Source organism: Lissotriton helveticus, chromosome 9, assembly GCF_964261635.1.
Source record: "Lissotriton helveticus chromosome 9, aLisHel1.1, whole genome shotgun sequence".
Lineage (NCBI taxonomy): Eukaryota > Metazoa > Chordata > Amphibia > Caudata > Salamandridae > Lissotriton > Lissotriton helveticus.
In genome coordinates, this window is record NC_136070.1 from 1,259,465,821 (window position 1) to 1,259,477,903 (window position 12,083).

The window sequence follows — 12,083 nt, forward strand, 5'->3', positions numbered from 1 at the left end:
CCTCTGAAGAGCTCTGTAGTGCAGAGGCCCAGGATTGTTATCGAAGACGATAACAATACCAAAAACCATGGCCAATTGCCGTAAGGAGATCCTGTCTCGTCGGACAACCTTCCGAATCTCCTTTTTGATATTGGATATTTTCTGGGACAGAAGATTCAAGGTGGCATCCTTTGTGTCTATGCGAAACCCCAGAAAAATCATGCTTTGTTGGGGAACAAGATCCGATATCTGGGCATTGATGATAAATCCCAGGTTCTGTGGAAGGGAAACTGTAATCCGCAAGTGGAGGAGAAGCTGGTCCCTGGACTGATCCATCAAAAGGATATCGTCCAGGTAAATAATCAACCGGATGCCCTTCGTGCGGAGATGTTCCACTACTGGTCTGAGAAGCTTGGCAAAGCACCAAGGAGCTGAGGAAAGACCAAAGGGAAGAGTCCTGAACTCGAATATCTGATCCCTCCACTGGAACTGAAGGATCCTGCAATGTGGAGGAAAGATGGGGACCGACAGACAGGCATCCGTGAGGTCCAACCGAACTAACCAGTCGTATTGGAGAAGGAGGTCTCTGAGAAGATGGATCCCCTCCATCGTGAAGTGACGGTTAACCAGCCACTCGTTGAAAGACCTGAGGTTGATAACCGGTCTGAAGCCTTTTTCTTTCTTTTCTACCAAGAAAATGTTGCTTAGAAAGCCTCGTGGTTGAAGACGTGAAAGAGAGATTGTGCCTTTGGAAAACAGATCGTGAACTTCCTGATCTATTAGAGACTCTTCTAAGGCTGAAAAAACCAAAGGCCGAGGGCGTGAACTTTGAGTGGGAGTCCCGTAGAACTCTATGTGAAAGCCTTGAACCGTTTCCAACACCCAAGGCTCTGAAGTGAGAGCTGCCCATTCTGTTAAAAACCGGGAAATTCTGTGCCCCAACCGAACAGGAGAGAGGAGATCTAGGCTTACCATTGTATCCTCTGGAATTGACCTGGCCTCCACCGCGGACTCTGTTCTGTCCTTTTCCGCCACGGGAGGGATAGAAGGTTCCTTGCCGACCATCATTCCATCCGTTGTTGCGTTTGGCCTGTGCTCTGTTGGGGCCTTGGTTGTATTGGCGGCCGGAAGAACGACCCCTGCCTCGTCCAGCCCCACCAAAAACCTTTTTGGGAAAGATCTTTTTCATCGAAGCTTGGGCCTTATCTAATGCAGAAAAAGTGGCAACAAACTTTCCCAGTTCTTTAACGAAAGGATCGCCAAGGAGGGTGCCCTGAGCCACAGGACCGGCCTCCGAAGAAGACAACTCTCCAAGTTTGGGATCAATTTTTAACAAAAGAGATCGGCGACGTTCAGCCAAGAGAAAGCAGTTGGCATTGCCTAAAAGGCACATAGCCCTCTGCGCCCACCCGGCGACATCATCCGTAGGGAGAGGTTGCCCAGACTCACGTAACTGTTCTGCTAACTCTATAATTTTAGTGAGTGGACCGACAATATCCAGGAGCTTGTCCTGGCAAGCCCTCCAAGACCTTTTTTGGGTCCTTCATATATTTTGCAAAAAAAGGTACATAGCTTTGGGTCAATCTCCGGGGTAGCTGTGACACTATTGGGCAGGGATGGCCTAGGGCACTCTGACTGGAGACGGAATCTTACTTCCTGGTTAAGGGGCTGCTGGATCTTTGCAGCTACATAGTCGGACGCCTTCTTATCAGGGACCCAGTCCACAGATCGCGGATGAAAAATGCAAGTGGGATCAAACATGTCAGAAGGAAGAGACTCCCCATCCCCCATCTCCAAGCAAGAAGACTGGGGACGCCACGACCTGCTGGAATCATGCAAATCATCATAGGAATCATCATCGCCCATAAACTCATCACCCTCTCCACCTTCGGGAAACCCGTCATCAGGGTCAAATTCTGGGGTGACATCGTTACCAGTATTCCCGGGTAAGTCTTCCTCCCGGTAGGGTGCCCTTCTCAGCGTGCGCGCACTCTTATGGAAAACTTCAGCCAACTTACTGAAGCCTTTGAGGTGCCCCGTGTCACGCTTAACAGCCTTGCTCGGCATCACAGAGTGTATGCCACTAGGCCAAGCCCCTCCATCACCCAGGTTGCCAGAGCTATTTTTAAAAACATGTGCAGACAACTTATTGACGCTATCCTGCAGAGGTGCAAGCGCCTGGGCAATGGCCGAAGAAAGGAGCTGCAGGAGGGCGTCCCTGGGGGGGCTGTTCCTCATGTGATGGTAATGCAACATAATCATGCTCGTTGCGAGACTGCATTTTAATTGAGGATCAGGCACCCATCAAAGGAAAAAAACACCCTCAAAAAATATAAAGGGTTCCCCCTACACCAGTGCCCAGTAACTGAATGTGTTAAGGAAACCTAATAACACTTTCCTGAAAGAATATACATAAATACAGTAATAGTGGGCTGAGCCTGTTAATCATACCGCAAAGCGGTGTCAGGTGAAGGGGGGAAGAGTCAGAAATAAAGTTGCGGAAGCGCTGAAGGTCTCTGCACGTTCCTACCACACACGCGCACAGGGCGCTGTGGAGGAACCGAGAAGCGTCTGCATTGCGAGACAGCACCACACTACGCACTCGCGATAGAGTAAATAAAGACACTCGGGCCGGAGCCTACCGCGTCACAACACCTAGCAGGAGAACAGCCCGCAATGCAAAACTGTCACACAAATATTTAAACGTCGAATAAATAAACTACCCCACGCGTAAATCCCAAAAGTCAAATGCGTGAAGGGACTTAACTGACGAGGGCAGCAATGAAGAAAGAGGAAGGACTACACCGGTGGATTGATTATATGGACTTGGTGGATAGACTGTGATTGGTCACTTGGTCCCCATGGATACCGCTTGGTATCATGGGATATGTAGTTCGTGGAGTGTTTTTCCGTTTACCTTTTAACTTGCTGTCAATAAAAATGAAGAAAGGACATGCATAATCCTCGCCTCCGCTTCCTGACATAGAATTGAAACTTTCCTTCATGCTAACTAGGACATTTTTAATTAGAAGCTCTTTACTGCTGTGTTTGCCTGGTTAGTCTGTCTTCACCGTAGTCTTTCTTTTATGTTTAGCAGGCTCTTTCCTGCAGTGTTTTCCTGGTTAGTCCGTCTTCTACGTACTAGTCCTTCTTCTGTGTTTAATAGGCTGCTGCCTGCTGTGTTTTCCTGGTTAGTCCGTCTTCTACGTACTAGTCCTTCTTCTGTGTTTAACGGGCTGCTGCCTGCTGTGTTTGCCTGTTTAGTCTGTCTTCACCGCAGTCTTTCTTCCATGTCTAACAGGCTCGTCAGCTGCTGTGTTGTGTCGGTTGGTCTTTCTTTCATTCGTCACTATAGACTTCGTCTTTCTTTTGTGTTTAGTCTCTTTTCCATATCTATTCCTGCCCCCCTCCCCCACCACCTGTACCGGCTGCACGAGAGGAAGTGACGTAGTTGGGAGTGCTGAGCGCTTCCGGTGCGCAGTCTGTGTTTCCAAGAGAAGTTGCTTCCCTTCAGCCTGCCCAGCCGGACTCGAGGCTCCTGCCCCGGGGGACAGGTGAGAGGATGCCGGGGCGCAGGAACGCACGGGCGGGGGTGGACGGGGCCGGTGTGTGCGGCCGTGGGCGGTGACAGGGGCCCGGGAGCAGGACCCCCCCAAGTCCAGGGGTAGGGTCTAGGTGTGGCCCCGAGGGCAGTGTGACAGCCGGGGCAGGACCCTCACCCATGTTCCCTGGCCTCCTTCGGGGAGGGGGCAGATCGTTAAAGTACCCCCCCCCCTCCCTCTTTTAAATTATTCTCGAAATCTTAACTACCGTAAAGAGTGATCTAGGGAACCTTAGTTATTTACAGCGCCCACAGATGTCAAAAGCTACACTTAGAGCTGTATATTTATTTTATTTTAAAAGTTGTATATAGGGCAAGCTTGACCCGTAGGTATCAGAGCGCTTTACATACACACTGTGAAAAACAAAAGGACATTACATAGAAGGCTGGCGGTAAGTATGCAAACGAGGATAAATAATACAGCAGGAAAAATAAATAACAGTGCAACGGAGGGGGGAGAACGATAAGAAGAAACAGGTGATTAGCATATACACATAGCATATGCACATTATCACTTCTGACCTATCTCGCTCATACTGCCCAGCTCCACCCTTCTCTGTCCTTCCTACCTCATATCTGCTCATACTGCCCATCTTGATTTGCCCCCCCCATTCCATCTCAGATCACACGCCTGCTCTGGTCACCAACCCGGCTCATAAAGTGTACTGATCAGGGCACAACTCTACCTCTTACAGCTCTACTCCTACCCTTATCGTCAACTGTGCACCACATTCACGCAACTCTGCCAGCTCAGCTTCTACTGCCCAAACTTACCCGGCTCTCTGACATCCCAGCTCCCTCCCTAGCTCACCTAGTAATAGTTCATACCTCAGTTTGTTGCCCGCCTCTATTCCAGCTCCACTTTCCAATGAGTACTGCCCAGCTCTACCCTAATCTGAGATAAGTTCTTAGAGTTATGCCCCATGCATCTCAGGTAATACCAGCTCTACTCCTCAAACTATACTGCCCATCCTCTCCCCATCTGAGCTAATATTGCAGAGGTGTTTCCAAGTACAGGTATTACCAGTTCTTACCAGCCCTGCTCCATCAGTGTTGCTCAGCTCTCCCCGCAAATCATCATGCTCTGGCCGGTTTACATACCAGCAAGGGGCAGAGTGCCTTGCCATACTGCTGTTTCTGCAGATCATTTCAGGACTCCCTTACAAGGCCTACACCGTAGCGATTAAGTGATTGTTTGACAACCAGAGTTGCACTTCCTTCAGTATGCTGTGTAGTCTTTGAATGTCATTAACAGAGGAGAGTAGGGTGGTGAGGGGTTCCATGTAGATGTTGAATAGTTGAGGAGAGCATTGACCCTTGAGGAACTCCCCTGTTGACTTGGTGAAGGTCAGACTCAAAGTTTTTGATTTTGATTCTCTGGGAGCGATTGTGTAATAAGGAGGAGAACCATTCGAGGACTACCTCATCAAGCCCGGCCCTTTCATGAAGAGCCTTGATGAGAAGTTTGTGATCTACTGTGTCGAATGCTGCCGATAGGTCGAGGAGAATGAGGAGACTGCATTGATCTGAGTCCAGTGATTTGTGGATGTCATTGATGATGTTGAGGATCACGGATTCTGTGCTGCAGCCTTCCCTGAAGCCAGATTGATGGGATTCAAGGAGGTTAATACTGTCCATGTGTTGAGATAGTTGTTGTAGTACACATCTTTCTAAGATTTTGGATAGAAGAGGTAGATTGGAGACGGGTCTGAAGTTGTTTAGATCGGATGTATCCAGGCCAGGTTTTTTCAGCAGTGGTGTGACTTGTCCCACTTTGAGGCAGTCTGGAACGATTCTGCTTTTTAGGCAGCTGTTTATAATCTTGCACCAGAGTGGGGCTAAGGTGAATTTCAGTTTTTTGGTCAGTTGCGCGGGTAGAGGATCTAAGACGTGAGACGAGGGCTTGGAGTTGGAGATCAAATTGACTATCTCGGCTTTAAGAATGGGGTGGAAGAGTAACTAAGGTTTGGTGTGGGGTAGGGTAGCGCTGCCATGTGTTCCAGCCGGGCTGCTATTGGAAAGGGCGGGGCTATTGAGGACTAGTGAGTGCTTGATCTTGGAGATTTTGTCGTTGAAGAAGTTGGCGAAGTCATCACAATGTTCTTTGGATCCCTGCACTGTGGACGTAGATGGTTTGGCTGTTTGTTGCCTGATGATATTAAAGAGCTCCTTGGGTCTGTTCTTTGCGTTATCCAGTGCGGAGCGGAAAAACTTGTATGTGTTTGTTCTTGATGTGACTGTTGTACTTCTTTGGACTGTTCTGAGTTGCTCGCGATGGATACTAGTGGGATTATTCCTCCAGCGCCTATCTGAGGCTCGTAATTGTCTCCATGCGCAAAGTCTGCGCATGGAGTGTGGCACTTGAGACAGTTTATGGAATATGAGGGGTCAAAACGTGCACTGTCCGTGGGGGTGATGTAGACCCTGTGCAGAAACTTGAAATGTAAAGCTTGGGTCTATGATTTACAGATAGGAGTTTCATGTGTGAACAGCAATACAATCATACTTGGCCTGTTAGTGGGCCTCCAAAATCAGCTCTCCAAGCCTCCCTAGCACATTTATTGGAATCAGGCTTCATGGATAGGCTTGCACAATATAATCGGACCCTGTGCAGAAACTTGAAATGTAAAGCTTGTGTCTATGATTTACAGATAGGAGTTTCATGTGTGAACAGCAATACAATCATACTTGGCCTGTTAGTGGGCCTCCAAAATCAGCTCTCCAAGCCTCCCTAGCACATTTATTGGAATCAGGCTTCATGGATAGGCTTGCACAATATAATCTGGAGACAAGTCTATCTCCATCAGAGACTTGTATAACAAGTGTCAATGGGGAAAATCAGGAGGGGCAAGGACAAATGTGGGATCGGAGCATGTTCTGTTGGCATTGTAAAATGAAACAGTCCATGTATGAGGCATCATCATGTGTAAGCACATGACCATCAGGGAACATATCTCTTATGGTTTAAAGCCAATGCGTAATGTGTGCTTGATAAGTTTATCACTAATAGGGGGAAAGCAAGGGTTTTCTGCTATTGGTAAGGCTGGGAAAAACAAGAGACCGCCTTCTAAGGACCCTGCTGAGCTTTAGCTATGCCCAGCAAGTGTGGATATGGTTTCGATGTCTGAAACATTGAATAGGGTGTCTTTCGGCAATATCAATGAAATTGGTGTGTCACCAAGCTGGTCTCTCAGGTCAAAGATAAAGGAAACGGGTATCTAGATGGTACCAACGATACGTATAATGACATTGCGCGGCGAGATAGTAAAGGTAAAAATCTGGGACTCTGATGCCTCCCTGCTTATAGGGCAGCTTTAGAGTATCCCAACAGATGCAGTGTTTGTGGCCATCCCAGATGAGCCGGAGTAGAAGACTACAGAGAGAAGTAAAGAACTGTGGTGGAAGCAGAACTGGATGGTTAAGAAAGAGATGCGGGACTCTAGGAAGCACCATCATTTTAATGATTGCTATCCTGCCCGCCATAGATAGCGGAAGTTTAATCCAGTGTTCTATTTGTGAAGAGTCTATCAACAGCCGGGCCATAATTGAGTCTGAGCACCTGATCCCTATTTCTGTTAGGATGCCTAAATATTTGGTAGATTTCGTACCACAAGTCAATAGATAGTCCATCTTTACCGGAGTAGTGCTTTCAGTAAGTGCCAAGAGCTCAGACTTGGTCCAATTAATAGGAAGACCCGACAGACCACCAAACTGAAGGATCTCTTGGATTTGAGGAAAAAGATTGACGAAAGGGTAGCGAACAAACAGCAGAATGTCTTCTGCATTAACAGAGCGCAGAAGCAGACAATGGGTAAGTTGGAGACCACTCTGTAGGTGTTGTTATTGTATCAAACTAAGGGGTCCTATGCTATAATAAAAAGGGGCAATAAATGGCAGTACTGCTGTGTACCTCTGGTGATGTTGAAAGTATCTGTACGAGAGCAGTTGATCCTTAGCCCACCAGTGGATTTGTGTACAGGATCATGATCATGGCGATAAAACAGTTCAAGCATATCCAGCCTCGACAGCGTCGGTCTGAGGAAGGGCCATTCCAGGAAGCCGAAAGATGTCTCGGTGTCTAATAAAGTTAATGCAGCATGAGTGGTTGGAGACACTTTTTATTTAGGACAGCAAATATCGTCCGTAGATTGAGAGGTAGACCTTTGTTTAACAAAACCAGACTGTACTGGGGAGACAATTTGCTCCATCAACAGAGACAGTCTGGTAGCGAGAGCTTTAGCCTGGATTTTATTGTCCAGATTGAGGAGGGAGAGTGGGCGATAGAAGGAAAATAGACGTGAGTCGTTGCCTGGCATCAGTAATAGCGTAAGTACCGCCTCTTTAAGCGTAGGAGGCAAGGAACTTGTCTACCAGGACTCTGCATATCGGGCGAGAATGCGTGGGGCTAGCAAGTGCTTATATGCCTTATAAAACTCAAGTGTAACCAACGAGTCCAGGGGACTTAGTGCAGGCAATCGGTTCTATTGATGGGGCTATCTCTTCAGTCGCCAATGGTTCCGCCAGGAAACTAAGCTGCTCACCCGTTAACCACACCATTGCAGTTTCTGAGATAATTTGCGATCGCAGTTTCAATGCCTAAAGAGTGGGGGGGTATATAAATGTGCATAATAACGTTGCAGTTCTGCCAATATGTCCTCATTATTCATTACACTTATCACAGTAGATGTACAAAGTTCTGTAATGTATCCAGTAGATTAGTTTGGACGGAGTAAGCGTGCCAAGGTGCGACCTGGTCTCTTGCCCTCTCCATAGTGCCTAGCAGTGGCGTGTTTCACCATGTAGGCTATTTCCCTGTCCACAGTACTCGGTCAACAAAACAGTGAGGCCATGGAGCCTGGGGGAACCGCCGGATGATGAGGCTGTATGATCAATATTGTACACCTCTGACTCAATCCAGGACAATTGGGTGCGAATATCCCGCAAGATGCCCACGTTTGGACAGACATACGCGCAAATGTACACTTTAAAAGCTTCGCAGACGGTAGCCTGAGTAGCCACAGGACCCTCATTCAATGCAAAATATTCGACAACCGGGTTTCGCACCTATGAGCGAAACAGGTCATGGAGGATGTCACTAAGGAACCTTCACAAGTATGCCCTGTTGCCTCCGTAAGGTATGTTCAATTCCAGTACAACATGGCAGTGGTCAGACAGGGTGCGCAGAAGATGTTGCACAGCAGAGGTCCAAAGTGAAGTATTGGCGGAGAGTAGCAAATAATCAATTCCACTCCACACATTATGTGGAGCAGAATTGAAGATATACCCCATGGTTTCATGGTGGTGGGTGCGATGCGCCTTATATCGCCATGGACATGGGAATCCGTGATATATCGTAGGACCTCCAGAGTATGGTGTTTACTACTCTGATGTGTACTGATGGAGTTAACCCTGGCTCCAGAATGGTATTAAGATCTCCACCCAAAATAATATCTATTTCCACACTTGCCAACAGATCCAAGAAGGTATGAAAAAATGTGGGTGAATCGGTATTCAGGGCTTTGATATTCAGAAGCACAGCCATCATTGCCCCTGAGCTTCGACGAATCATCAACTGCTCCTTCGATATTGCCTCCTTCCCCGACAACTGGAAATATGCTGAGATCAATCCTCTCCTGAAAAAATCCTCGGCGAACCCCACCGACCTCAAGAGCTATAGACCGATCTGCTTACCCCGGCGAAAGTAATGGAAAAAGCTGTCAACAGTCAACTCTCCTACTTCATAGAAGAAAACATCCTTGACTCCTCCCAATCAGGCTTCAAGAAGAATCACAGCACCGAAACCGCCCATCTCAACGTGACAGACCACATCCGCTCCCTCCTCGACGGAGGAGAGACAGTGGCCCTCATCATCCTGGACCTCTCAGCGGGCTTCGACACGGTCTCGCATCGTACACTAGCCCGCAGGCTCCACGACATGGGAATCCGGAACAAGGCCCTCGACTGGATTCGCTCATTCCTCTCTGACAGAATGCAATGGGTCAGATTCCCCCCACCCCCCCATTTCTTTCAGAACCCATACTGAACATCTGCAGAGTCCCCCCAAGGATCCTCCATCAGCCCGACCCTGTTCATCGTCTACATGGCACAGCTCGCATCCATAGTCGGATCACACGTACTCAACCTCGTATCATACACCGAGACACAACTCATCCTCTCCCTATCTAATGAACCCAACATCTCCAAACACAACTTCCAAGAAGGAATGGAAGCAGTCGACAGATGGATGCAGAACAGCTGCCTACAACTAAACATGGACAAAACCGAAATGCTCATCATGGGCCCTCACCCCGACTCCTGGAAAGACACCTGGTGGCCCCCCGCCCTCTGGAACACACCCTCTCCCACGGACCACGCACGCAACCTCTGAATCATTCTTGACTCCAAACTCAAAATGGAAAGCCAGATCAACGCTATCTCCTCTTCCTGCTACCACTCCCTCTGCCTCCTCCGAAAAACCTTCAACTGGATTCCCGTCGAACACAGGAAAACAGTCACCCACACCCTCATCAGCAGCAGACTGGACTACGGCAACGCACTGGACTCAACCATCAACCAGAACCCCACCCTCAAAGTCCAGAACGCTGCCGCCAGGCTGGTCCTCAACCTACCGTACCACTGCCACATCAGCCAACACATACAGACACTACACTGGCTCCCCGTCGAGAAGAGCATTCCATTCAAGCTCCTCACCCATGCCCCAAAGCCCTCCACAACACCAGACCAGCCTACTTGAACCACCGCCTTCTCGTTCCATGCACCCCAAAGATCCCTCCGCTCGGCCCAGCTCTCTTGCGTCGGAGCCCTGCATCAAGAAGACCAGAACAGGAGGACGCTCCTTCTCCTTCCTCAAGGCCAAGGCATTGGGACACTCCATCGCCGACAGCCGCCTTCACTCACCAAGTTCCTGAAGGGACTCATGACCTGGTTCTTCGCTGAATTGCCGCAACATCCAAGAGCCGCGCACCCCACCCGCCCAGCGCCTTGAGACCCTCTTGGGTGAGTAGTGCGCATTACAAACCTCTAATTGGGTTTATCTGTTGGTACACCCGTTACCATGACACAGTGCCCCTCTGACTCTTTGTGGCAAGTGAGGGGAGAGAAAGGTACACTCTTTGTATGAGGATACAAACCTACCTGGAATAAGAACTGTAATTGGGTAAGTATATATGCACATTCCAGGTAGATGCAAAGGTATGTTAGGGCTGGGATGGGAGTTGCATCTCTTGGGGGAAAGCTGTTTTAGCTCAACGAAGAAATAGATGAAAGAGGACCAGCTTGCCCGTACGGGGGTTATTAATGCCCCGGAAATTCCACGTAAGGAGGGGTATGTCTGCCACTCTCTTCCCTTGAGCGAACATCCATTTCGAGAACAAAAACATTGATGATAATGTCCCATTTCAGTAAGGAGCAAAATATATCTGCAATGTAGAAAATGAGAAAGAAAAAAAATAGAAATCCCACCACAGTAGCTTCAAATCCCCACCTACACTGAAAGAAACGTCATTCAGTGAAACAAGAAGAACATTCTACGAAACAACACCATATAACAAAGCGGTGTACACAACGGAGCGAGACAACGCCTCGTAGGTGCGATCTGCATCATCTGAGTTTCCGGTAAGAGAATGTGGATCAAAATAACAACAAGATTGACCATGATCGCAGGCATCAAAGGTAGGATTGAAATTTCAACAGTGCGAGTTCTGCTCAAATAGGATGAGGAATAAGGAGTGAGCAGTTATGGGACAGTCTGCGCTGAAGAATGATCATGAGAGAAGCAAGTGCAATCGGGGAGGGTTTCGTTCCACAGATGGGAAGAGCCAGGACGATCTGGAGTAGTGTGTTAACATGCAGACCCAGACTTAGTATGTTGTTTGCAAAAGTCGACCACCTCCACCAGTGTTTCAAAGAAGCGAGCCTTGCCGTTAACCTCCACTCGCAGCCTGGCCGGGTAGAGCATTGCATATTTAAAGCCCGGTTTACTTAACATGTTCTTGTCGTCAGTGTATTTTTCTCACGCCTCCTTGACGGTGAAGTAGGGAAAGAACGAGATAGTGGGACTTTGATACTGTAGTGGGCCTCTTTCACGGGTCAGTCGAAGAATAGTGTCTCTATCTTGGTAGTTGAGTAGATGGGCGATGAAAGGCCTCGGAGGAGTGCCCACTGGAGGACGCAGCCCAAGGGTGCAGTGTGCTCGCTCCGCCGCAAATGTGGACATAAAACGTGCTGAGAGGAGCTGTTCCACATAAACATTAGGCCGACCTATGTTTGTCGTCTCTGCAGTTCCCAATATGCAACTATTATTCCTTCTGGACCACGCCTCCAGATCTTCTTTTTTGATAGCTAAGGTTTTCAGAAGACGTTCTAGTTTCTTCAAACGGCTTTGCGTAGATGTCGTGCCTTCTTTCAAATTGGAGACGTGCTCCTCGGCCCCATTGAGCCTGGTAACCTAGCAATACAGATGTTCACCCATACGGTCAATGCA

At 48.3% G+C, this 12,083-nt stretch overlaps 1 protein-coding gene across 3 annotated transcripts in view; it reads left to right on the forward strand.

Annotated features, from left to right (window-relative positions):
* Positions 1-3,397: 3,397 nt before the first annotated feature.
* ARIH2 (ariadne RBR E3 ubiquitin protein ligase 2) overlaps positions 3,398-12,083 on the forward strand; it is a 203,708-nt gene continuing 195,022 nt past the window's right edge. Inside the window, exon 1 of one of the 3 annotated variants that reach the window (XM_078661794.1) lies at positions 3,398-3,533. The gene's annotated coding sequence lies outside the window, so the exon portion shown is untranslated. The remainder of the gene's footprint in view (positions 3,534-12,083) is intronic. The other 2 variants (XM_078661795.1, XM_078661796.1) reach the window with 2 other exon arrangements.